This window comes from Salarias fasciatus, chromosome 23, assembly GCF_902148845.1.
Source record: "Salarias fasciatus chromosome 23, fSalaFa1.1, whole genome shotgun sequence".
NCBI classification, from domain to species: domain Eukaryota; kingdom Metazoa; phylum Chordata; class Actinopteri; order Blenniiformes; family Blenniidae; genus Salarias; species Salarias fasciatus.
The window spans coordinates 36,340,120-36,367,745 of NC_043766.1; the positions used below are offsets into that span (position 1 = coordinate 36,340,120).

The 27,626-nt window shown below is 43.9% G+C and overlaps 3 protein-coding genes across 3 annotated transcripts in view; all 3 read left to right on the plus strand.

Moving 5' to 3' along the window:
• The window catches only part of LOC115382176 (NACHT, LRR and PYD domains-containing protein 3-like), a 1,518,151-nt gene that overhangs the window by 490,668 nt on the left and 999,857 nt on the right, over window positions 1–27,626 (plus strand). The gene's annotated exons all lie outside the window — the stretch shown is intronic.
• Window positions 1–27,626, plus strand: part of LOC115382197 (NLR family CARD domain-containing protein 3-like) — a gene marked incomplete at its 3' end in the record, with an annotated part of 1,183,065 nt that overhangs the window by 17,153 nt on the left and 1,138,286 nt on the right.
• The window catches only part of LOC115382183 (NACHT, LRR and PYD domains-containing protein 3-like), a 54,541-nt gene that overhangs the window by 16,151 nt on the left and 10,764 nt on the right, over window positions 1–27,626 (plus strand). The window contains exon 2 of the mRNA XM_030083870.1: window positions 17,186–17,257. The gene's annotated coding sequence lies outside the window, so the exon portion shown is untranslated. The remainder of the gene's footprint in view (window positions 1–17,185; window positions 17,258–27,626) is intronic.

Below are 27,626 nucleotides of genomic sequence, written 5' to 3' on the forward strand. Positions count from 1 at the left end.
TGGACCAGATGTGGCACACATCCGTAGTCTTCTTACAGCCCACATTTGGCCATGGTCGCGGCGTTTACTCAGGGTGAGTGTGGCTGCCTGAACTCAGCCACAGGTAAACCGTACATGGGCCAGATGCCAGACATGTTGTGGGCCAGGTCTGGGCCAGATCATGGCCAAATGAAGAACCACAGCTTCACCTTAAATGTGTGGCCCCATGTGTGCCAGAGTAGGGCCATAGTCTGGCATGCGAAGGGGCCACCTCTGAGCCAAATCTGGGCCAAATAAATTCACTACAGCTTCATCTTGAATGGGCCACATGTGCCAGATCAGGGCTACACAATAATGACGAACTGATTTTGCCTTGATGTACAATTTTATTAAACATAAAGTTCTAAAACGGACATGTTTTGTGAGGAACCAACATCACATGGGACACAGTTGTGAAGTGGAATGGAATTTGTGTGATGTGCTGCAGGCACATCGTTTTTTTTTTTTGTTTGTTTTTTTAATGTACAGTTTCTCTTGTTTTTTTCCGTTCCGGTATTTTGTGAATATTTATCCTCCGTTTTTCGCATCTGGGCCTTCCTTCGTTTGATACTTTGTTTTTTTTTTGTTTTTGTTTTTTGACACAAGTTTTGGGCACGAGTGATGAGGGCTTGTTTTCCTCCAGAGCTTCGTCGATTTACAGCTCGAAGATGCCGACTCTGAGGAAAGTGTTGAATAAATGATTAAACCCTCATCCTGTGTTGGACCTGTGTCCTTGAAGAATATGCGTGTGTATGTGTATGTGTTCAAAATAAAATAAATTAAATGACAATTAGTTATGGTGTTGCTCGTCCATCTATAATTTGTCACTTGGGTCTAATCACAAGACAGATGGACACACACAACACACATACGCTCGTACGCACAAAATCAAACAAACAAAAACACAAACACACACACACACACACACACACACACACTCAGCGACAGAGATTCACGTGATGCAGAAAAAAAAGAGGACAGGAGGATGGTAGGTGGGAGGAGAAAAGTCTCTCCACAGGTCACCAAAACACACACATCCATACTGGCAGAGGTAGAGACAGAGGTAACAAATGTGAAAACCGAGAGCAGACGGATCCGGTCGAGTGCAGTCGATGTGTGACCAGCATGGAGAGCGCAGGCAGCAGATACACCTCCAATACAAACAGCCAAGCACCGATGCGGAGACATTCGCGACGTGCGCGGCCCTTCCCGTCCAGTGCGTTCTTGGCGTTACTTTCTACAACAAACTACAGCCAAAATATGGAATTATTTCAGCCATAAAATGAAGAAGCAGAAGAAAAACCACCTCTGATGACAGTGACGCGTGCCATGAGGTAATTACGACCGTATAGCGGGGCCATGTGTTGTTGTTCTCAATCGTGTAGGAATGTTAAAAATGAATAAAAGAAAGAAGAACATATTATGACTCGAATTCCTTATTTTGAGTTGTTGTATGACAGCGACAACGACCAACGCAAACCCCGGTGGTCTTCTGTTGGAGGAGTTGTTTGGCAAGTGCGAGAGACGTGAAGAAATTATCTGTTGTTACTGTCCTCCCTTTGTCTAGAAACGGCTCCATCAGCTTCGTCACCACGTCTTCTCCCTCTCTCACTCCCTTGGTCCAGCTGGGGTGTTTTCCAAGATAGGGGATCATGTTGCACACATATTTTGCCACCCAGAACTTTATCGAAAACTTGTCTGGTTTCGTTGCAATGTACTGCAAGAAACAGCAGCGAGACTTTGTTGGGAACAGCTGTTTGTCTATGGTGATGTGCCCGCCGGGATTGTAGAACGAAATGCAGTTTGCAACAAAGGAACTCCAAGCATTGGAGAGTGTGGCAAACCTGTCAATCTCAACTGGGTCCCAGTCAAACCCTGGTAGTTACATCATAATTTGTGATGACTAAAAAAATTAATTGTGTTTGGGAAGAATATTATCTGATTTATTCAGGAGGAAAGGAGGGAAGCTGTAAGTAGTTCCTGGCTCCTTTCAAGCCTCCCTCTCCCCCTAAAAGGTATGCATGAACCAAAAAGCTAGAAGGTATCGGCTGCATTTACAAATGAGTAAAAGGGCCAACAGTGGCCGTTGAGTTGTACATTTATCATTGGGGGCGATTTTGGTCCCTCTCTCGTAGATCGGCAAGAAAAACCTGGTACTTCCAGTGTTAAACAGCAACCTGCTGAAAATCTCCACCACAACATTCAACTGGCTATTTCAGCACCACGGACAGTGCATTGGATTTGTCAGATAGTGACCAAAGGTTAATCTATACCACACCAGTCAATTGGCTATTTCAGCACCATGGACAGCGCCTTGGACTTATCAATAATCAGAGACCAACTGATAATCTCCACTACAATGGTCAACTGGTTATTTCAGCACCATGGGCAGAGCCTTGGATTTATCACTAAACAGTGAAATACTAATAATCTTCACCAAAACGATCAACTCATTAATTCAGCACCATGGACAGCGCCTTGCATTTACAATTAAATAGCGACCTAATGTTAATCTGCACCACGATGGTCAATTGGCTATCTCAGCACAACAGAAAGCAACTTGGATTTATCATTAAACTGCGACCCAGTGGTTATCTGCACCACAATGGTCAATTGACTATTCCAGCGTCATGGACACCACCTTGGATTCATCAATAAACAGTGACCTACTCATATTTGCCACAACCGTAAATAGGCTATTTCAGCAGCATGGACAGAACATTGGATTTATTATTAGTAGTGAGCCACTGATTATCTGCACCGTAACAGTCAATTAGCTATTGTCAGCACCAGGGACAGCGCCTTGGATTTATCAATAAACAGTGACTTAATGTTAACCTGGAACGCACTGGTCAATTCGCTATTTCAGCACCTTTAATAGCGACTTGGATTCATCAATAAACAGCGACCAACTGATAACATTAGTCACATCGGTCATTTGGTTATGTCAGCACCATGAACAGAACCGTGGATTTGTCAATAGCCAGTGACCCACGGATCATCTGGAACACTACAGTCAATTGGCTTTTTCAGCACCATGGAAGGCATCTTGAATTTACGATTAAACAGTGACCTAATATTAATCTGCACCACAATGGTCAGTTGGCTATTTCAGCACCATGGATAGCACCTTGTATTTATCATTAAACAGTGACCCTCTCGTTATCTGCACCAAAACAGTCAATTGGCTATTTCAGCACCATGGACAGTGCCTTATAATTATCATTAAATAGCAACCCACTGATAATCTCCACCACAACAGTCATATGGCTATATCAACACCACGAACAAAACCGTGGATTTATCATTAAACAGCGACTTACTGACCATCTGGACCACAACGGTCAATTAGCTATTACAGCACCATGGACAGCACCTTGGATTTATCGATAAAAAGAGACCAAATGTTCATCATGACTACAATGGTCAAATGGTTATTTTAACACCATGAACAACACCTAGGATTTATCCTTAGAAGCCCACTGATCATTTGCACCACAACTGTCAATTGGCTATTTCAGAACCATGGGCAGCGCCTTGGATTTATCATTAAACAATGACCCACTGTCTTTCTGCACATCAACGGTCAAATGGCTATTTCAGCACCATGGACAGCACCTTGGATTTATCAATAAACAGCAACCCACTGATCATCTGGACCACAATAGTGAATTGGCTTTTTTTCAGTAAACAGAGACAAACTGTTAATCGAAACCACAATCCAGTACAATGGAAGAAAAGTGTTTCTTGAGCAAGACCAGCTCAGGAGGACGCCCCCATCAGAAAAGCTGTCAAGGAGAAGAATGTCCGTTTCCATCTGCTTCACCCTGCAACATTCAGGGTGTTTTTCAACATGGGGCCAGAAGGAAGAACACTTTTTCCACCAGTTTTAATCATTGTGAGAGTCCTGATCTACTTATTGAACTCTGTAGATACAAAGAGGGTTTTTTTCCTCTCTCTTCAGCTGACTTTGGCTACTTTTTCAGCTGCTTTCTCTATCCAGTTCCACATTACGGTTACCATGAGATGTTGATTAAAATCCTGACGCAGCTCCCGTTCCCAGAGAGGGATGCCATTGGAACTTTGTTTAAAAAAAAAGAAGAGAATAATAGTTCAAACAATGATCAAAAGATTAAACCTTGATCAACTTTCTCTTGTACATTTTCATGTCTGTCAAAATGATAGATGATTTAATTTTCTCCTCATTTCACTTTGTTATAAGGAGGCCCAAGTCTTAAAATGATTGGATGGGTTGCATATTTTTTAAGTTCTGAGTGCTGAATAAACAGTTTTGTGTGATAACTACTGGAAAGGCTTTGATTTAATGGGATCAAGTGATATTAGAATGGAGACAGAGCCCCCTTATGGTTATGCAGTGCAACTGCCACATCAGAAATCTCTGACCAGTAACTGGGTCCACGTGGGATAAATCCCAGTTTCAGATAGGGTGACCAGATCCCAATTTACCACATGTGGGACAGAGACTACATCTAAGTGGGACAATGTGGGACACCAAGATGTCGTAGTTGTCTTCAGTAATTCATTTTTAAAAATATAGTGGTATTCTGCTCAAGTATATATTTTATTTTAATGCAACTTTCTCAGGTTCATGCAAGATAACAACAGACCTTAGCTCAACTTCAAACACCACAACATTAAAGTTTTTATTTCAGTAGAACAACACTGAAGCACATATTCAAGTAAGATGTACTGTATGCTACCAAAGTAGGCTCCATTTGCCTATAGCCTCTCCAAATCAAATCAAACAATCTGAACAAAAACAATGGTGCAGACTGGGTTCACCTTATTCATTCAGTTCAGGATACAGTAATAGACTAATTAGGCTTACACCAAGAATGCATTTTACATGATCTGTATTAACCTTTTATTTACTGAACGATGCCACCTTGTGGTGATAAAGGTGCATCAAGGTAAAAGATTTGGTCCTACATAAAACAAGAGATAACTAATTAAAATCTTACATACAAATGTAAAACTGGTCAGGATAGGAGGGAACAAAAAATATGTTAAATGAAAATTTTTTTTTTCAGTTTTGTCCATCACTGTAACAAAATCAATGCTCTTCCAGCACACAGGAGAACACATGGCTGATATTCTTTCTTATAATTTTGTCCATCAGAAGTATTTCAGTGTTCTTCATCACAGCAACTGCAAGCAGGTGTCACAATGCACCTTCAGCACATGGGAAAGCACCTGGTGAAACACAAAAACACAGCAATGTCTTAAAATCTAGCACAAAACTAGTTCAGTGCTTCCAATATTCTAAGTCAATTTTTTTATCTGACCTTAGGTGTTCCACTTGACTTTATACTTTTTACTGGAGCGTGCAGCTTCCAGCAGTGTCTTCTCCTGAAGTGCATAGCTGTAGAATTCCTTACAGGTGTATTCAGAGTTGGTCTTGACCTGGATTTCACTTTTGATAGTTCCACCGAGCAACGGTTCCTCTGATCAGTCCATGCTGCACCCATCAGGGAAAGCACCCTTTCCACAAAGGCGTTGGTAATAGGGATGCTGAAGAGAAATGATGCCAAAGCCATCAGGTTGGGTGTCTTTGCGCCTTTGCGCCTCACAGCTGCTCAAACTCAACATCCTCTCCACTCCATCCTGCATCGGAGCCATCAGACTTCACGGACTCCTTTGACGACCCCGCTATGTCCATCGGAGTGCTCGGAGAAAGTTTGTTTACTTCCAAAGCTGCCCTGCTACTGCTCCATCCCTCTGGGCTCCAGAAACTCGCGGCGCACTCTGCCGACGTCATCCGAGCGCTGGGGCCGATGGGACTTGTAGTCGGAGGCCTGGAGTCGACCACTCAGTCCTGCGGAGCCTGCGGCGACACCGCCCCAGAGATGTTTTAACCCTCCAAATGGCTCTGCTAAATGTGCGGTCTGTATCCAACAAAACTTTTGCGCTAAATGACTTCTTTGTCTCTCGAGGGCTGGATTTCCTGTTTCTGTGTGAGACCTGGCTCTCCACTGGTGAGAATACTTCGTTTTCTGAGCTCTGCCCACCCAACTGCTGTTTCCTAAATTCTCCCCGAACATCAGGGAGAGGTGGAGGCCTCGCCTCCATCTTCAAGTCGTCTTTTCACTATCGGCAGATCCCTCAGAATGGCTTTGCTAGCTTCGAAATGCAACTGTTTGAACTAAATCTGAATCCACCTTTTCTGTGTGCAGTGGTCTACCGTCCCCCCAAATTCAACAAGGACTTCATCTCGGACTTCGCTGATTTTCTGTCGGGGCTTGTGGTCAGATATGACAATTTCATTATCTGTGGTGATTTTAATATCCATGTTTGCTGTGTCTCACAGCCTCTGGCCCGGGACTTTCTGAACCTTCTTAACCCATTCAGTCTTGTTCAAGCTGTTGATGGCCCCACCCACGAAAAGGGCCACACTCTTGACCTTGTCCTCGCCCATGGCGTTTCTGTCAATGTTGATGAGATCTGTGCCATGGCTTTCTCTGACCACTCCCCAATTTTGTTTTCTGTTTCAATCGAATGCTCAGGTAGTCTCCATAAGGCCCCCAAACTGATCTCACGCTCTCTGAACCCATCTACTGCTGAGCAATTTTCTGCCGCCTTCAGTGACTTGTCGGTGTGTAGGCTGCCTTCAGACTCTATAGTCAGAGCTCCTGCTGATGACCTTCTCTCCATGTTCTCCTCAGTCTGCAAATCAATTCTGGACTCCATTGCTCCTCTCAAACCCAAGTGTCCCAAAACTCAGACCGCACCTTGGCTAAACGCTACCACGCGTGCCCTCAGGCGCATCTGCAGACGCGCTGAGCGCAAATGGAAGAAGGACCGCCTCCTCGTTTCCCTTCAAATCCTCCGCAGTTCCCTGACAGCCTACCATCGAGCTGTGAAACATGCGAAGTCTCAGCACATCTCTAATCTGATTTCCTCTAACTGTCACAAACCCCAGGTTTTCTTTCACACACTGAATTCCCTCATCAACCCCCGTAATGATCCCCCCGTCAGGCCCTCCACTGCCCTCTGTGATCGCTTCCAACAATTCTTCATTAGCATGATCGCCGCACTCAGGCCCTCTACTGCCCCCTTCTCACCCCCCATCCCTCCCCCCCTCCCCCTGTCAGCAACATTCTCATGGTTTGAACCCGCCTCGGTAGCTTCTCTCATTGCCGTAGTCAGGCATCTGCGGCCTTCCAACTGCCCCTCTGACTGCCTACCTTCGCGCCTTCTCAAGGATCCAACAGTCCTTGACTCAGTTGCCCCCTTCCTCCTCTCAATAGTCAACTGCATCTTGTCCACTGGTTGTGTCCCGCCAGCGTTCAAGCATGCTGCGGTGCACCCTCTATTAAAAAAGCCCAACCTCGACCCCTCCTCCGTTGCAAACTTCAGGCCCATCTCCAAACTGCCCTTCCTCTCCAAAGTCATCGAGCGTGAAGTATACTCCCAGCTGCAACCATTTTTAACAGATAATAACGGCTTTGAAAAATTCCAGTCCGGTTTCAGATCTGGCCACAGCACAGAGACTGCCCTCCTGAGAGTCCTTAACGACCTGCTCTTAGCTACGGACTCAGGTAGCCCTGTGGTCCTGGTGCTTCTCGATCTCACCTCCGCCTTCGATTCAGTGGACCACAGGGTCCTACTGTCTCGCCTCGAACACCTGGGCATCAGAGGTACAGTTCTGGAATTTTTCCGTTCCTACCTGACTGACAGGAGCTTCCCTGTTCAGCTGGGAGACTTCACCTCCTCTGCAGCCCCCCTCTCTTGCGGTGTGCCTCAAGGCTCCATCTTAGGCCCCATTCTGTTCATCCTATATATATTGCCCTTAGGAGATATTATAAATAAATATAATATCTCCTTCCACTGCTACGCGGACGACGTTCAGTTGTACCTCCCCTTCAAGGCCGACGACCATGCTGCTCTCCAGCCTCTATTTGACTGCATGTCTGACATTAAGGCATGGATGACAGCAAATTTCCTCAACCTCAATGAGGATAAGACTGAGGTTATTGTATTTGGCAAAGCCGCCCCAGCATTTCTCTCCAACGCCCTGGGTACTCTTGCCTTGAAGTCCAAGCCAGCTGTCAGGAATCTTGGTGTGGTCTTCGACAGTTCCTTCAAGTTTGAGCAGCAGATCAGCGCAGTCATCAGAAGAAGTTTTCTCAACCTGAGGACTTTGGCCAAAATAAAAACTTACCTTCCCCTGGCGGGGCTAGAGCAGGCCATTCACGCCTTTGTCACCTCACACCTGGATTATTGCAATAGTCTTTACACCGGTATTGATAAAGCCCAACTCCACCGCCTGCAGCTTGTCCAGAACTCCGCCGCCCGACTCCTCACCTCCACCAAAAAACACGCTCACATCACTCCGGTTCTCGCTTCCCTTCACTGGCTCCCCATCCACTACCGTATTGATTTCAAAATTCTTTTAACAGTTTTTAAATCTCTTCATCTTCTCGCCCCTCCCTACCTGACCGATCTTCTCCGCCCCCTCAACTCTTCCAGAGCGTTACGGTCGTCTGACCAACGCCTCCTCTTCATTCCCAGGACCAGGCTAAAAACCAGGGGGGACAGAGCCTTTTCTGTTACTGCCCCGAGGCTGTGGAACTCCCTTCCCCCCCACATCCGCGCGGCCGAGTCTGTGGGAATTTTTAAATCATTGCTGAAGACCCACCTCTTTGCCTTGACCTTCAGCTAGGTCTTTCCTTGGTGCTCGAGTTTGAGATGTGTTCTAATTGTTTGTGCAGTTTTGTCTTTTCACCGTTTTTTGTTTGTTTCTATTCTCTGCACTTGTGTGAAGCACTTTGGCACGGCTATGCCGCTTGTAAATGTGCTATATAAATAAACTTTTACTTACTTACTTACTTACTTTAAGCAGGAGCGACCACTTCTCCAGAACAGGAGCTCTTCTCTCAACAATTTCCTGTTGGTGAAGTAGAGTAGCACAGTACACCTCATAGAGTTCATCCATTCATCCATGTCCAGTTTCCCCCCTATCTGTAGGACCTCCACTGCATCGCTGAGATGAGAGAATGTGAAGCTGTTCTTCAGTGCCAAGGATGAAACATGCTTCTGATAGTTATCATATGTGAAATCGTACCACTTTTCCAGGTATGTTCGTGCTGTCTTGTAAAAGCTGGTTAAGTCCTGTCTGATTGTTGCAGCTTTTTGGTCAGGAAACTTTCTGAGTAAAGCACTGGCCTCCATTCTAAAAAAGGAATCAGATTCTCTTTGTTGCAGCTTGGTCTTAAGTTGAGCATTACATCATACAGCTCACAAACGGTCACATCTTCTTCCTCCAACGTCAGAACCACATCATGAAACACCTTTAAAGTGTTTTTGAGAAAAGCCAGGTAGACCTGTAACTGAAGTGGTTGACCCTCACCATCTTGATCCGCTTTAAACAGATTCCACAGTGCTTTTTGGCAATGACTTTCTCCCAGGGACAGGAAGTAGCACTTCATGGCATCCCAGCTCTCATGTGGCCTCTGGACAGCCGGCCACAGGCTGAACCACCTTGTAGGTACATTTCTCTGGACAGCAAGATAGTCTTCCTCCACAAAGGCAAACACTGCTTTCAATCCTCTGTACGCTGTGCAGACACTGAAAAGTGACTGTATATTTTGTCAACCACAGAATCAATGTCTATGTCAAGTCGATTCCCAGCTGCAGGCCATTTTTGTGTAACTTGCCTGTTATCTGGTGGTGTATGGTAGCTGTTGACTCATGGCTATCCTCATAAAAATCGAGAATCTTGCTTTTCAAAACCAGCTCTGGTGTCCAATACCTAAAAGAAAGTGGGAAAAATTTTGTAGTGCAATGATTAGATGCATCTGAAGCCACAGAAAAAAATGGTGTGTGGACTTTTTTTTCACTTGAGAGTTCTTCAACCAGTGGTGTTTTTAATTCTCTCAAACAAGTCTACACAGAGGCAGGTGCAAGCACATCTGTAACTATGGCTGCTGCCTTTGTATGAGCACATTTATGCCATTTTCCTTGTGATCTCACAGTCTGGAAACATGACTGATGCTAGCTTCTGCCACAGTCTCCTGACCTGTATGATAGGGAGTGTTGTACAGTGTGGTAGATGCTCGTTATTTTAGCTGCTGTCACCTTATCTGTGTTCGAGTCTTCTTTGGGTTTCAGCAGGAACGTTTCCATGGAATGGGAGCTGTTCTTTTGAGCTACATGTTTTTTTTGTGAGTCTCAGACTGTTGGTGTCATCTCACATCATATTCATCTCCATGTGAAATGGAAAACTTGCTCTGACAAACGTCACAAAAAACGTTGGTGCAGTCCCCCTGCTCTGGTCTTACCCAAGAGGAGTAAATGGCTTCCCACTCTTAATTTTAGCTGCATTTCCTTTTTTCACGACTCGTGCCGTCATCTTTTTCCTCCATGTCAGCTGCTGCATGCCAAAGCGATGTTATTGTTTTGGGCGGGGTGGGGTCGGGCAGCGGGCGTGCACATCTGCGTCTTGATTGATTGATGGATCATCCCAGAGCCCACTCCGCCCCCTGATGAAGGCTCTCCCTTGTCCCAACCACATACACACAGCTGTTTGATCAGCGGCAGATTATAGCCTCGGTAATACTGCATTTAAAAAAAAATCAAGTGCCGCTGTCAATAACAATGCGGCACATTATCTCAATTTGCGGGACGTGTGAAAAGTATTTAAAATGCGGGAAAGCTCCCTGCCATCCTCAAACAGGGAGACAAGAAGGGAGTCAAGGGACAAACTGCACCGTGTGTGGACATCATGTTCTTCCTTGGTGGAGAAATCGCAAGAAAAAACTTTATTTATTTTTCAAACATTTCTCAGAAAAAACAGAACATATAAGCATTACAGGATGGTGTATTGTTTTGCACACACATGCAGACATGAAGGACTTTGCCTGCTCCTTTAATAGACTGTGAAAAAGCAGCTAAATCTTTCTGATAAATGAGGAAACATATTGATTTCATGCAGATAGAGGAGTTGGAGGGGACGCAGCATCGCAGGCAGCCTGCAGACAGAGGGCGCCGTCGACATGCACAGCTGTGTGCAGCAGAGACAGGAAGTGAGGAACTCGGTTCACTGAGTTCTGACTGTTTTTAAAACCACTCATTTTAATTCAGCTGCTAAAGTTTCATCAAGTTAAAGAGGTTCAAAGTTTATCAAAAAATTTACAGGGAGTAAAAACATCTTTCCTCTGGACCCCTGAAAAAGGGTCCACAATGACTGAGGGCCCCAATCTGGAGGAAGGGGCCCAATCTGGAGAGAAGGGCTTCACAGAGGACTGACATGGCTCCAGTTTTAATGCTGTCTGCAATTACAGGTCCTCCAAACGGGGCCCATGTAGAGGCTAAAGGAGGACCCCCAGAGGCCCCTAACGGGGCACATATAGGGGCTAAATGATGACCTCCAGAGGCCCCTAATGGGGCCCATATTGAGGCTGAAGGAGAACCTCCAGAGGCCCCTAATGGGGCCCATATTGAGGCTAAATGATGACCTGCAGAGGCCCCTAATGGGGCCCATATTGAGGCTAAATGATGACCTCCAGAGGCCCCTAATGGGGCCCATATTGAGGCTGAAGGAGAACCTCCAGAGGCCCCTAATGGGGCCCATATAGAGGCTAAATGAGGACCTTCAGAGGGGATCGGTGGGAGCAGAGCTGCTGTCTGTCAATCTGGGCCCATTACCCATCAGGCCTGGTGGCCATCACCCAGCCAGCTGCTCTCTGAGTGACCTAACGGTGTGTTTCCATCGGACGCGACGCAAATTTTTCGGGCGACGAGATTACATACAAAGTCAATGTAATGATGCCATTGTTGTTCAATATCGAGCGGTGAGTCATGATGTGGCGGGCAGCCGGCGGCAAGTGTTTCCAGCGAAAAATCCGTGCGCCCGTCGACTTGCACTGCCACTCGGCCCTGCCCACCGCTCGCCAATCACCGCCCGAAGCCCGCCACTTCATCGCTCCACGCTCGTCGCTCGAGTTGAAATAATTGAACTTTTCAAGCGAATTCGCACCAGGACAGCCTATCAGCGTGGAGGTGGTCACGGACACACTGACGTAGGGCGTGCAGGGCTCCGACCACGCAGAACAGTTGGCATGATGCCAAGGCGAGCGGCTTGCACAATCTCATTTGTTCACCACTTCTGGTGGAAACTGGGGGTCAGCCTGAAGCAGCGCTGGAACCGGCCGTCCAGGCGCAGCTCCTGCAGAAGATGGTGGAACTCACCGAGCTCAGACCGCCTCCGCAGGGCAGCATGCACCCAGCAGCGATGGTGGCAGTTGGAGCCATTCCATCTCAATCTTTATTTGTAAAAGCACTTCTCATATTCATAAAAGTGCTGAACAGTAAAAACTGTCATAAAAACAAAAACGAACAAAAACCGCACCATCGATCAGTATGCGCGCGCCCACACAGACACAGGCAGACAGCCGAGTGCACACAGTACTGTGGGACAAACATCAGAAAAATCCTGTCCACTGCTGCTGTGCAGGAGACGGTAATGAGGAGGACTGTGATGTTTCTGCAGGATGTTTTGCGCTGCATATTTGTACCAGCGGTGTCATTTGTCGCTCGAATGCAGTTACGTTAAGTCCAGTGGAAACACACCGTAACTCAATAAGAAGCATGAAAACATTTGTTCAGTGATACAGCGGCTGCTGCTCTGAGCCCAGTGTCCACCAGCGCCTCCGGTTCCAAACATCCAGCTTACTTTGCTCAAAGTGTTTTATCACCGAGTTCCTGAAGCAACACGATATAGAGCTAAAGCGCCTTTTATACTGATGATGCAATTTTCACAGAATCAAAGACAACATCTTTTTTGACCATCATGTCATTCAGTTTTCAGCCGAAATACATTTATTAGTAAATATCAAATTGTGAGTGTTTTTGAAGAACCACAGCTCTGCTGAAATTTGAAAAACTGCTTCAGTCTTTCAGAAGCAAAGGAACAACTGGATTTTTCTTTCCCCTTATTTATCTTGGTGATCTTTGGAACAGTTAAATAGGTTGATAAACTTTCAGGATAAACACAAAGCATGTATTTAAATTATTTTCAATGAATCACTTTGGTTATAAAAAAACATTTCTCAATTCAGTTAAACACATAGATTGTATATAAATGGATAGACCTTTCGTGACGTCACCCATAGAGTTCCCACCCATAGAGTTCCCACCCATAGAGTTCCCAACCGCCGTTCTGAAGACTTTACCGAGTCCAGGAAGACGTCTCGACATTGAATATTTGAAATCAGATGTAAATGTGATTGGTCCAGCCCATCACGTGACCGCATCACGTGGACAGAGGAGGCGCTGTGATAGGGCGATTTATGAAAAACTTTAACTCGTAATATAAAATCAACAGATGATTTATGTGAAAATCAGAGTCTGGTGAAGCAGCAGGTTCTAGAAACTAGTGATAGAGATCAAAATATGTTCTGAAACCGGGCGCTTTATATGTTTATTTGCACTCTGAAAATCGGCAATTTTGAATGGGTTCCAATTGGACCTGGGCTCTTTTTGAAACCAGCATCATCGCCCCCTGCTGGAATCTCTCTGGAATTACAGCTTTTTTGCACTTCCGCATTATCTTCATGTTTTATGAGAGGAGGTTGGCGCCTGGTTAAACACCAGGCAAACATCTCAAAAGTTCAACAACTTTTCCAATTAAGTGAACAATTTTCATAAATCTAACAGTTAAAGTTTAAATTTTATGTACAAAAAGTAACAGTAAAGTAAAAAGTAACAGCAAAAGTAACAATATGCAAAAAAATACGCAAAGTATCATATTTATCTTTTAAGATAACAAAGTTTCAATCAGTGTTTTAACCTATAAATATTCAACACAAACAGTGTTCATCAACTGATTCCACCTTAAAAATATGAACCAAACAAATCCAGTCATGTCTCTGCAACCTGCTGTGTCTTGAGTCTGATCAGGAGCTGTGATTGAGTTTTCTTGGAAGCAGGAGAGAGAAAGCCACCAAACATTTCCAGACCATGCTTCTAGCTTGGTGCACAGGTGAATCCCGTCCCCCTACTATCAGTGTTGTGAGTTTTGGTTCCACCTCCCCTTGGTTCTGGCATGAGATCTTGATCGCCCCCTACAGGACTGGAGTGGACTCTACTGGTGCATCGAAGTGCATCCAGCTGTAGTGTTGGCATTAACAGTAGCATCAGTATTACCAGAACTGTTACCACTGTGTGAGTCTTTTTAGGAACTGATTGACTCTTTAAGTTCAATAGAAGTGAAGGAAGATGCTCTTTTGTCTGGATGTTAGTGGAGGAAGATCTCCTTCCACATCACTGAATCCACTGAATGTTTTTTTTCCTGTGTAGCTTCTGGACAACTGTGATGACAACTTGGATGGAATAAACCTGCCAATTACTCCTCCCTCCTTCTCCTATTTGCTGTCTGCTCCTGAGCCTCTGACCCAGCCAGAACAGCTGTGGAGGAAAAGTCAATATTCAATATTCACATGACTCAAACAACCAAAAAGAACAGTGGACAGTTGATATACAGGACAATTAACCAAATAAACCTGAAAAACCAACTGAATGAAGACCGAAACACAGACAGAACTTAATGAGCTCTGAGAGAAACTAATCAAGAAAGACAGGAAAAGCAGCAGTCTGGCTCTAGGTCTGAAACAAAGGTTTCTCGAAAAGTCCATTTGTGGCTAAACCCCTCAGGGGGTTGACCCCATAACCTTACCAAGACTGGTACCTCTGTCACAAAAGGAGGCCGAATAGAAAACTTTCCTGGGAGAAGATCAGTGGCTCTACTGTGTCTCCAACAGGGACCAGGTGAGTTGACTGTTCGTGGAAAAAGGAACATATCACTGATACTGGGACTAAATGACATCTGATGACTGATGAAAGCAGCGGCCTCCCTCTTCAGCAGGGCTACAAAGCTTTCCTCTAAACTGGATCAGTTAAAAAAAAAACAGCAGCGGCAGAACTCTGCCTGCAGCAGTCAGACTGACAGGAAGAGGAAATCAAACAAAGCAGAAACCAAAGAGTCCTGCTCAGCTCTCCCTGACCTGCATGCAGCTCTCACTGTTCACTGATGAGCTGATTCCAGGAGAACTTCTCCACCTGTCCTGCAGAGGGAGCTGTTTCTACGCTTTGACCTGGAGGACAGCCTCACTGAGCACATGGAGAAAAACACAAGTGTGTGTGCATGCATGCGTGCGCGCGTGCATGGGTGTGTGCGTGCGTGCGTGCGTGCGTGTGTGTGTGTGTGTGTGTGTGTCAGAATGTGAGTGTGTTGAATACTTTCATAAACACACAAACACACAAAATAAGACTCAAATGCACACATAGAAATTTATAGATGGGAAACAGTGCTGCAAGCAACAACTAAATTAATTTGCAAATACTTTTCTGCATTCATACACAGTATTTCAAGCAGAAACACACAAACACACACATGCACAAAGACTCAATTAAATGAGCACACACACAGTTATTGTTGTTTGTGTGTTTTTATGGCCAATCTTATATGTTACATGCTCTATAGAATGTTCTTCTATCTTTATATTTCTGATTTTTATATTTTGATCTTTGCACTTTGATTTCTGGTCTGTAAAATTATAAATACGTTTTACTTACTCACTTACTGATACACAGAAATACAGAAATGTGGTCATACACAAGTGTGCGTGCACGCACTCACACACTCACACACAGAAAAACGTGCATACACATTGCATAACAATTAAACAAGGTGTTGTCCATGGTTATCCACCCCCCCCCCCCCCCCCCACCCTGAATCTGGTTTGGTTTGTGGTGAAAAGCAGAAGTGAGAGCATGTCGAAATCACGTCGACTTCTGTTGAGAAACAGACTGAGCTCACTTCTTCTTTTCTGTCTTTGCTCTCCCCCCTCCTCTTCTCTCCACACACAGTGTTCTGTTTGTGTTGAATTAGTTGTTGTTGCCTCTTTTCTTTGTTTCAGCCAGGATCACGTTATCAAAAAATTTATTACGATCAGAGCAAGAGAATTGGAAAAACAATGATGGCATGATGACAACCTAAATTGCAACAGCTTGGGTGTAAAACATGATGATTACGTGCCTGTGAATGAAGACCAACGGAATTACGAGCTTAACATGACCAATTTAACTTTGGCGGTGTGACTCTGTTCTGGGACCTCCCTCCTCTTCTCCCTGTGGGAAAATACAGAATCAGGGAGTGCACACCTCCCCGCCATCCAAGAGCCGTCTTGGAGTAAGAGGGACGGAGAGTGGCTGCAAGAACCCCCCAAAACGACCACACCGGCACTTGAACGAATGTACCAGAATAGCAGCAGATCGAAACAGCTTACCTACGTAGCAGGCTTACGGCAAGGGGAGCAGCCCCTCCTGCTTCCTAGAGCCAGAAGGAGCTCTCTCCCCTTCCCAGAGCCACAGGGAAAACCAGAGGCCAGGAGAGAGCTATTCCCTGCCTCCATGTGCCGACTTGGAGGAGCAAAAGAGGGAGAGCAGCAGCAGGAATCCCCCAAAACAACCGCACCAGGCGTTCGAACGAGCAGTTAGCAGCAACTGAAGAAAATAGCTCAACTGTATAGAAGGCCTGCAGCAGGGGAGCACTCCTCCCTGCCACTGAGTGCCGACTCGGAGGTGTATAAGGGAGGGAGGCAGCATGGACCCCCCCAAAGAACGAACGGGCATCCGTGCCCAAGCACAACGACACATGACAACAAAAGCAGGCAGTGCCACACTAGCAGCAAGGTGAGACACAGCACAAACAGCAAGCAGGCAAAGCAGGCAGCACCACGAGCAGCGTGCAGATGACAGCCAGATGCTCAGGTAGACCGGGGCAGTTTAAATACACGCCCCATAATCATAATCAGCTGGTCTGGCTGGGCGGGGAACCGATCACCTGGCGAGAGGTTACGTGGTAAGGCCGCCCCTAATGCATGAGCGCTCGGCCAGCAGCTTGACTCCGTGCCTGTCTGAACTAACTCTTTGCTCCATTTATTCAGAGCAGTTGTGTGTTTTCGTTGTGTTCTTCAGTACTCACATAATAGTTTAACAGTTTTGACATAAGTTCCTGCAGAGGTTGAGATCTGTGCTGTTTTTTAGGGTGTTGGGCGGGTTTTGGCAGGAAACAGGAAATAGTGTGACATTTCAACCCTGAGTGTGGTTTGAGGCAGTGAGACGGCGTCCTCACATCAAACAGAAGGACTGAGGAGGGACGGAGAGCAGCTTCTTCTCTCCAAAAGTGTCTGAAGAAGATGTGAAGAGAGTTGATCAGGTGAGAATCTCTGTCAGCTACAACAAAGCTTTCACAACGCTGTGTTGGACTGGATTTGACTGTGTGGCTGCTGGCTGTGTGTCTGTGTGTCTGTCCAGCCTACATTATGGACACCTGTGGGGACCTGGGAGGGTCAGGATGTTCTACAGCTGGAATTACGTAGATGAGGTGGTGGAGGAGGGGAACGAGAAAAGAAACAGATTCAGACAGTTCTCATCATGCTGTGTTTCCACACACTGGATGAATGGATTACAGTTCACATGAAACAGCTGACAACAAGAAACTGTCTGACAGCTGTTGAACCGTCACTGCTGTTGTTATGAGGATGAGGACTCATTTTGATGAGGTTAGAGCAAATCAGATTACAATAGATTAAATCATGTCAGCCTTTATTCTTCCCACAAGTGAGACATTGTAGATGTTCCATCAGACACACAGATATTAGCTTTGTCAGTATACTGTATATAAAGTTATGTCAAGCGCTCTCACTTCTGCTTCTCATCAAAAACCAAACCAGACAGACATACAGAGAGTTCACACAACACACCAACTCTCTCAGCTGAAGCCACACGGCATGTTGAAGTCACACTGACTTCTGTTGAGAAACGCACCACAGACACAAGAACTCACTTCCTGTTTCTTCTCTCAGTTCTCCTTCCTCCAGCTCTCGGCAGAACATGTCATTTCTGTGAAAGATGAAAAACCCATTTTGCCATTAAAGAAAGAAGGAAAGAATCTTCCAGAACAGAACACTTTTCAGCCTGCCATTCCAAAATGACATCTCTTTTGTTCGTTTTCACTTTTTCAATTGATATTTAGACCAGAATTCGACTTATTTTAACTTGAAACACTTTAAACCTTCAAAGATACACATAAATACAGACGCACACATAAATACACATGCACTCACACATGAGAGAAAGGGATGGTGAGAAAGAGAAAGAGAGGGAGGGAGAGAAAGAGGGAGGGAGGGGGAGAAAGAAACGGGACAGGATTGGACAACAAGAAGACTGGACACACCAAGTGTGGGAGACGAGGGACGCCGGGACGGTGCAGACAGCAGGAGGATGAGAGACATGGAAGGGTACAAAACTCAGCACAGGCCACAGGTGGCGCTGAAGGACTTAGACAGGGGACAGGGTGAGACAGACAGGAGACAGGACACAGGACACACAGGACCCTGACAGAAGTCACTGAATGCACTTCCCTCAGACACAGCCATATATGGAGTTGTTTTTGTAGCTAAATGTGCTGATGGCCTACCAATGTTGCCACATGTGTTTTGAAATGTCAGCAGGTCAGAAACAGGAAACAGACACACAGATGTAGTGGAGTAACAACACCCTGAACTGCAGTCTGAACACATCTCTGAGGACAACGTCAGCTTGTGGTTGGCGGTTGACGCCAACACCTGTTCTGGTTCTGATCTATAATTATTAACACAGATGAAAACAGTTAAATGTTTGACTTAACAGAAAAAAATAAAAAAAAATTAATAATACTGAATCAAACAACATTGATTCTTTTAATAGAAGGGCTCAGATTGAAAGAGTAAATTAAATCACATTTCTTTGGGTCATATTAGATGAACAATCATCCTGTAAATCACGTTACACATTTACAAATCAAACCTTCATGAAGGATCACAATATTAAATGAGTTATTATTCTACTAAAGAAAGCAATAAGGATCGTGAATGGAACAGGATGGAGAGAAAACACACGTTCATATTTTTTACTCAGAAATACTAAACATTTTTGATTTGGTGGAACTACAAACAGCATAACAATATTCAAAGAAAAACAAAAACCTGCAACAATTTTTAAATATTATAAAGATGAAGATATCACTAATAATTGAAGAATGAGTAATGTCCTCCTATAATAATGTGCAAACTTTATGATAATTATTATATCAATAGGGTGGTTATATGGACCAAAATTAATCTGATGAAATTGTGACTGAATTAAATTTGCACCATACAACCACTTTATTCAGATTACATTTGCCTCGTGGGATTTCATTTCTGATCAGATCAGAATGGAGCACTTGTATTTCATTGAGTGTTGGCCAGGATTTTAATCCAATTCTTAATCCATTTCTTGTCATTTCACAGTCATTTGATCAGATGTGACCAGGTACAACCGGATATCAGATGGAATCAGATGATATCAGGTGTCAGCAGATGTGATTGGTTGTGATCAGATGTGATCAGATGATATCAGGTGTGATCAGGTGATATTAGGTGTGATCAGATGATATCAGATGTGATCAGATAATATCAGGTGTGATCAGATGATATTATATGTGATCAAATGTGATCGGGTATGATCAGATGTGATTGGGTATGATCAGATGTAATCAGATGATATCAGTTGTGATCAGATGACATCATGTGTGATGAGATGATATCAGATGTGATCAGATGATATTAGATGTGATCAGATGATATCAGGTGTTATCAGATGATATCTGGTGTCATCAGATGATATTAGGTGTTATCAGATGATATCAGATGTGATCAGATGATATCTGGTGTCATCAGATGATATCTGGTATGATAAGATTATATCAGGTGTGATCAGATGATATCAGATGAGATCAGATGATATCAGGTGTGATCAGATGATATCTGGTGTCATCAGATGATATTAGGTGTTATCAGATGATATCAGATGTGATCAGATGATATCTGGTGTCATCAGATGATATCTGGTATGATAAGATTATATCAGGTGTGATCAGATGATATCAGATGAGATCAGATGATATCAGGTGTGATCAGATGATATCAGGTGTGATCAGGTAATATCAGGTGTTATCAGATGATATCAGATGTGATCAGATGATATCTGGTGTCATCACATGATATCTGGTATGATAAGATTATATCAGGTGTGATCAGATGATATCAGGTGTGATCAGGTAATATCAAGTGTTCTCAGATGATATTAGATGTGATCAGATGATGTCAGGTGTGATCAGGTATGATCAGATAATATCAGGTGTGATCAGATGTAATCAGATGATATCAGTTGTGATCACATGACATCATGTGTGATCAGATGATATCAGGTGTGATCAGGCGATATCAGGTGTGATCAGATGATATTAGATGTGATCAGATGATATCAGGTGTTATCAGATGATATGAGATGTGATCAGATGATATCAGATGTGATCAGATGATATCTGGTATGATAAGATTATATCAGGTGTGATCAGATGATATCAGGTGTGATCAGATGATATCAGGTGTGATCAGGTAATATCAGGTGTTATCAGATGATATCAGGTGTGATCAGATGTATTCAGATGATATCAGGTGTGATCAGATGATATCAGGTGTGACCAGATGTGATCAGATGGTCTGATATGTGATCAAATGTGATCGGGCATGATCAGATGTGATCAGTTGTAATCAGATGATATTAGTTGTGATCAGATGTGATCAGGTGTGATCAGATATTAGGTGTGATCAGATGTGATCAGATGATGTCAGGTGTGATCAGATGATATGAGATGTAGTCACATGATATCAGATGTGATCACATTATATGAGATGTGATCAGATGATATCAGATATGATCAGATGATATGAGTTGTGATCAGATTATATCAGGTGTGATCAGATAATATCAGTTGTGATCAGATGATATCAGGTGTGATCAGATGATATTAGGTGTGATCAGATGTGATCAGATGATATGAGATGTGGTCAGATGATATCAGATGTGACCAGATGATATAAGGTATGATCAGATGATATCAGATGTGATCAGATGTGATCAGGTGTGATCAGATGATATCAGGTGTGATCAGGTGTGATTCGGCAATATCAGGTGTGATCAGATGATATGAGATGTGATCAGATGATATCAGATGTGATCAGATGACATGAGATGTGATCAGATGATATCAGGTGTGATCAGATGATATCAGATCATATCAGATGATATCAAGTGTGATCAGATTATATCAGGTGTGATCAGGCGATATCAGGTGTGATCAGGTGATATCAGGTGTGATCAGATGATATCTGGTGTCATCAGATGATATGAGATGTGATCAGATGATATCAGGTGTGATCAGGTGATATCAGGTATGATCAGATGTTATCAAATTTCATCTGGGGTGATCAGATGATATCAGATGTGATCAAATGTGATCCGGTATGATCAGATGACATGAGATGTGATCAGATGATATCAGATGTGATAAAATGTGATTGGTATGATCAGATGTGATCGGGTGTGATCAGATGATATGAGATGTGATCAAATGTGATCGGGTGTGATCAGATGTGATCACATGTGATTGGGTATGATCAGATGACATCAGGTGTGATCAGATTACATCAGATGTGATCAGATAATATCAGTTGTGATCAGAAGATATCAGGTGTGATCATATGATATCAGGTGTGATCAGATGATATTTTATGTGATCAGATGATATTTTATGTGATCAGATGATATCAGGTGTGATCAGATGATATTATATGTGATCAGATGTGATCAGGTGTGATCAGATGATATCAGATGTGATCAGATGATATGAGATGTGATCAGATGGTATCAGATTAGATCAGATGATATCAGGTGTGATCAGATTATATCAGGTGTGATCAGGCATTATCAGGTGTGATCAGGTGATATCAGATGTGATCAGATGATGTGAGATGTGATCAGATGATATGAGAAGTGATTAGATGATATCATGTGTGATCAGCTGTTATCAGATGATATCACATGATGTCAGGTGTGATCAGATGATATTAGATGTGATCAGATGATATCAGGTGTGATCAGGTGATATGAGATGTGATCAGATTATATGAGGTGTGATCAGATGATGTGAGATGTGATCAGATGATATGAGAAGTGATTAGATGATATCAGGTGTGATCAGCTGTTATCACATGATATCAGGTGAGATCAGATGATATCAGGTGTGATTCAATGTGATCAGATGTGATCAGCTTTTACACACAGGTTTGTTTCACCTCAGCAGTGAGGGAAATGGATTACAGTTCACATGAAACAACCTCGAACAGTTCACCTGTCACTCTCAAGGCGATATTATTACAGCACAAAATGAGGTCACAGCTAGATCCCACCAATCAGCAGGGCTTAATGACAAGCACACACGAACGTCGGTTTTAAGCCCAAAGAAAGGTGTTTTGGTTTAATGTTGAATACACCAACAAAAAGCAACCACTGGATGCCTGGGCACCCTTCTCTTTAAGTGTAACGCATAACGCCACACAACGAGGTGAGGCAAAGCAATCATGAATCAAGAATCTTTATTGTCGTTGTGCAGAGCACAACAAAATTTTGGTCAGCAGCACTTGCAAAAACATAACATAAAATAAAAATACATCTAGAAAAAAAGTCTGAATAAATAAGTTTAAAACAGAATAAAAATGACTAGTGCACAGTGACATCAAATCTTTAAGGTCACCGGCATAAATATGTTGCACATATTGGAACCCTGCGAGTGTGTCTGGGGGAGGAATGCTCAGTCCAGTCTGTGTGTATATGGGAGGGGGGCTGTGTGAGGTGATCGGGTGATAGACTTCGCAGCTCTGGGGAAGCTTTGCTTCAGTCTGTTTGTGTGGGCTCTGATGTTCCTGTACCTCTTTCCGGAGGGAAGGGGTACAAAGAGTTCATGGCCTGGGTGGGTGGGGTCTGCAGCTATACGACCAGCCCTCCTTCCAACTCGGCTGTCATATAATGAGTTGAGATGTGGCAGAGGACTCCCCACAATCCCCTGTGCTGTTTTCACCACCCGGGCCAACACCTTCCTTTCCTGTGTGGTGTTGTTTCCAAACCACTGCTGCTCTCAGACAGAGGATGCTTTCAGCTGTGGCTCTGTAGAAGTTTGTCAGAAGCTGAGGGGAGAGTCCAGTCCTTTCAGCTTCTGGAGGAAGAAGAGCCTTTGGTGGGCCTTCTTCACCAGGTGGGATGTGTGTGTGGACCAAGTGAGATCAGATGTAATGTGGATGCTCAGGAACTTGATGTTGTCCACCCACTCCACCTCTTCCCCATGAATGTAGAGAGGGGTGTGTTCCATCCTCCTGGATCTCCTAAAGTCTACAGTGACCCCTTTCGTCTTGCTGGTGTTCAGGATGAGGTTTTTGTGGGAACACCATCCCATCAGGTGCTGGATCTCCTCTCTGTAGTGAGTCTCATCATTGTCAGATATGAGACCCACGACAGTGGTGTCGTCTGCAAACTTAACAACTGTAAGGTTGAAAATGTATGGAGACAGACCTTTCCATGACCTGTGACCTGAATTAGGTAAGAATGATGTAAAAGTTGTGTAAGAATTATATACGCATTATATAAGAAAGAGGTAACAGCTTCAATGTATACATTTCGTGATCACGTATGTAAATTCTTGGCAGAGCCGAAGTTAGTATAAGAGTGGTGACTGTGGAACAGAGAACTTGAGTTTTTGTATTGCATGAAGACTCCCAGATCTGCTGAACAACAAAGACCACGAAAGAAGTCTTCAGTCTTTGGGTCCTTCCTATCAAAGACAAGAAATCCACCCATCAACAACCATGTTTGTGGGGTGAACAGCGGAACAGTCATGAGTGAACAGTGTGAAAGGGGTCTTGCTGAGCACATATTCCTGTGGTACGCCTGTGCTCAGGATCAGTGTGGATGATGTCTGGTTTCCAGTTCTCATCACTTGAGGCCTGTGGGTGAGAAAGTCTTTGATCCAGAGACACAAAGAAGCTAACAGACCAAGGCTGTGGAGCTTCAGTTTCAGCTTGTCTGGGATTACAGTATTAAAAGCTGAAGTGAAGTCCACAAATAGCATCCCAGCATAAGTGTTGGGATGCTCCAGGTGAGTCAGGGCCGTGTGCCGTGCTACTGAGACTGCATCCTCTGTCCACCGGTTCTTCCTTTAGGCAAACTGATGTCTGTCCAGAGTAGCAGGGATGACGTCCTTGCAGTGGCGGACCGTGCATTTCACATTAAGGCCTTCAGAACAGATCCGCCTGAATCAATCCACCTCTCAATAACTATTTTGTCTACAAAAAAAATCTTATTATGCAGATATGCACATAAAGAGTTGTTGCACAGCAGATAGATACTTGTGCAGCCAGAATAAATGCCTTTGCTGAAGTGCACAATTCTCCTCCTACATCTGTGCACATACAATGAGCATCAACAACTTAATAAAACAGCAATATTATTTAGGAAAAGAGGAACATTTTACTCACCAAAATCCCGATTATTTGAAAACAAAACACATCCTCCTTTCCTTCCTCAAAAAGAGTTCAACTGCTCTGTCATATAGATTATCCGTGCGTTTCAGTTCCATAAAGCCAGGACTGAAAGTCCAGCTTGCCCTGTGGTATTTCTGGCTTAAGTTTTATTTCTCTTCAGGTCTTCTTCTTCTTCTTCTTCTTCTTCTTTGGAATAATTGAGGTAGGCGACCAACAACTTAGGTGCATACCGCCCCCTACTGTATCTCTTGGTGAATGTAAATCAGAGGGCCTGGATCTGCTGTTGCTAGAAGCTAGAAGGCGCTGAGTCGCCAACTCGAAATCTGATTGGTTGAAGCAACTGTCTGATTGGTTAAAGCAGCTGTCTGTTTGACGCTTCACTTTACTTCACTGCGCCATCAGGAACGGATAGTGAAGGCCTCGGGCAGATTTCTTTGGCCCTAGCAACAGATGATGCCTGAAATCTGATTGGTTAAATGATTTAATATGAAAAAAACATGTCTGGAAGCAGCGCGACCACGGGAAAACTATGAAAGGAACTGGAACATACCGTTTGGAATCATTTATTAATTATTTATGGACAAAATATAATTTACATCAGTCTGTAATTCAGATCATTTTTAGGCCAGCAGAGAAGGCTTTGCAGGCCCTGACGGCCCACCACTGTGTCCTTGATGTAACTTATGACACTTCATGATTACCAGAGTCAGAGTGACAGGCCGGTAATTATTGAGGCAGTTGACAGCAGATTTTTTAGGCACAGGCACAATGATGGAGGACTTGACGCATACAGAAACTGAAGCTAGCTGCAGAGACAGGTTGAAAATGTCCACCATAACTCCAGCCAGCTGATGTACACATAGCTTCAGGACTCGGCCTGACACCTTATCTGGTCCTGAGGCCTTGTTGGTGTTGATCCTCCTTAGAGTGGAGCTCACCTGGTGCTAATGCAGGATGATGTGCTGGGGCTGCTCCTCAGGCTGAGGAAGGTGAACAGCATGCAAAAAACTATTCAAGGTGTCTCGGGAAAGGGCGTGGGTCCAAAATTGTCTGAATATTCCTTTAAAGGTGTGCGTGTCCATGAACCTGTGATTTTGGGGATATGCAGGTTGCAGGTTGAGCAGGTTGCCTCATAGAAATATCTCGGTATCCAGCGAGACAACCAGCTCAAATGGAATGTACATGTTGATTACTTGTGTGCCAGATTGGCCCAAAGATTTCATTGTTTATGCATGCTCAGAGTTTTTGGTGTGAGTATGGAAGTCATGTCGACCTTCTCTGATGCAGTGCTAGGCAGTATCATTAGGTATGGTATTATATCTTGGTTTGGGACTCTCTCTGTCCAGTTGAAAGCCAGACTAGCCAAAATGGAAAAAACAGCCATGAAGGGAATTGGCAAGAAGGACTCTCCATCTCTTCAGATGATCTTTGAGAAGGCAGAGTTCAGTCTGGCCAACAGAGTACTGTCTGATCCTCTCACACGCTTTTTTCTGAGTATGAGCTGTTACCTTCTGGTAGACATTAGAGTGTGTCACACCAAAAGTAACCATTTGAGACTTTCCTTTATTCCCATGTCTATTGTATTATTGACAGAGTTGGGGAGTAACGGATTACATGTCACAGCGTTATGTAATCAGGACACAAAAAAATTGTAACTGTAATCCGTCAGATGAGGCCCATAGCTTCTGTGTACAATGTAAACCGCCACATCATAGATCTATAAACAATAGACACTGTAGATATATGTATTAATGATAGAAGCCGCATCGACCGCTGTCGTGGAGCAACCTCCCGCTCTACTGATATGTTTAACCATGAATGAAACAACCCGCGTTACCATGAATTTTACCACCTGCTGCTGGAGTCATGGCTGCTCCAGGGAGAGAAACTCATTCTTTGGATGGAAACTTAGACATATTTAGGATTTCAGTCAGATGAGGCCCAGAACTTCTCTGTAAAATGTAAATTCTGCCTCCCAGCTCTAAAAAAGCTCTCAACATCCAGGGACTCATTATCAAACCTGAAAACACATCTACAGGTATGATACACACCTGAACTCATAGGCTTCAGAGGACTGTCAAGGCAGCACAGCGGATCATTGGCTGCTCTCTCCCCTCCCTGATGGACATCAACCCAACCTGGTGCCTCAGCAGAGCTCGTAACATCATTAAGGACAGTTCACACCCCAGTGCTCCGCTGCTTGACCTGTTGCTCTCTGGCAGGTGCCACAGGTGCTTTTAAACTACAACAAACAGGCTGAAAAACAGCTTCTTCCAGCCATCACCACCCTGAACTCAGATTGACAACGACCTGGTCACTAGTGCTGTGATATTTATGTCTGCCACTGCGGCTGCTGCTATTTTTTATGTATGCTTTTATGGATGCTTTTTAATTTATTATATTTGCAATGAATTTATTATATTTGCAATGAAGAAGAAGCTCTCCAAATTCCCTTGTACTTTTGTACATATATTTATATATATATACACACACACATATATATGTGTGTGTGTATACATATATATATATATATATATATATATATATATATATATATATATATATATATATATATATATATACATACACACACATACACACACACATACACACACACACACACACACACACACACACACACACACACATATATATGTATATATATATATATATATATATATATATATATATATTAGGGCTGCCAAAAAATACGTGTTAATTGCGTTAATTTATGTAATTAATCTCATAAAAATTTTTTTAACGCAGTTTAACGCATGCGCATCATGACAAGCCTCATCTCTAGCAGTGGGTGGCGGTAGTGCGCCCGCATGGAATGCAAGCTGCCTGCAAGCTGCCAGCAACCAAAGAAGAAGAAGAAGAAGCCTCACCTCAGCCTCGGCTCGTCCATGCTTCACATGTACGCATTTCCGCATCCGCTTTGGCGTGTCCGCGCACGCGCTTTCTCCCATACTACAATCGGGCTGCTGCGCGGACGTCCGTGGATCGGTCCACGGACCCTAGCGGACAGGAATTCATAATGATTTTTATGTCACGTGAACCAACGCGCAACACACACACACACGGACGTGTGAAGCATGGAGGGGCAGCAGTCAGACAATTCACTTA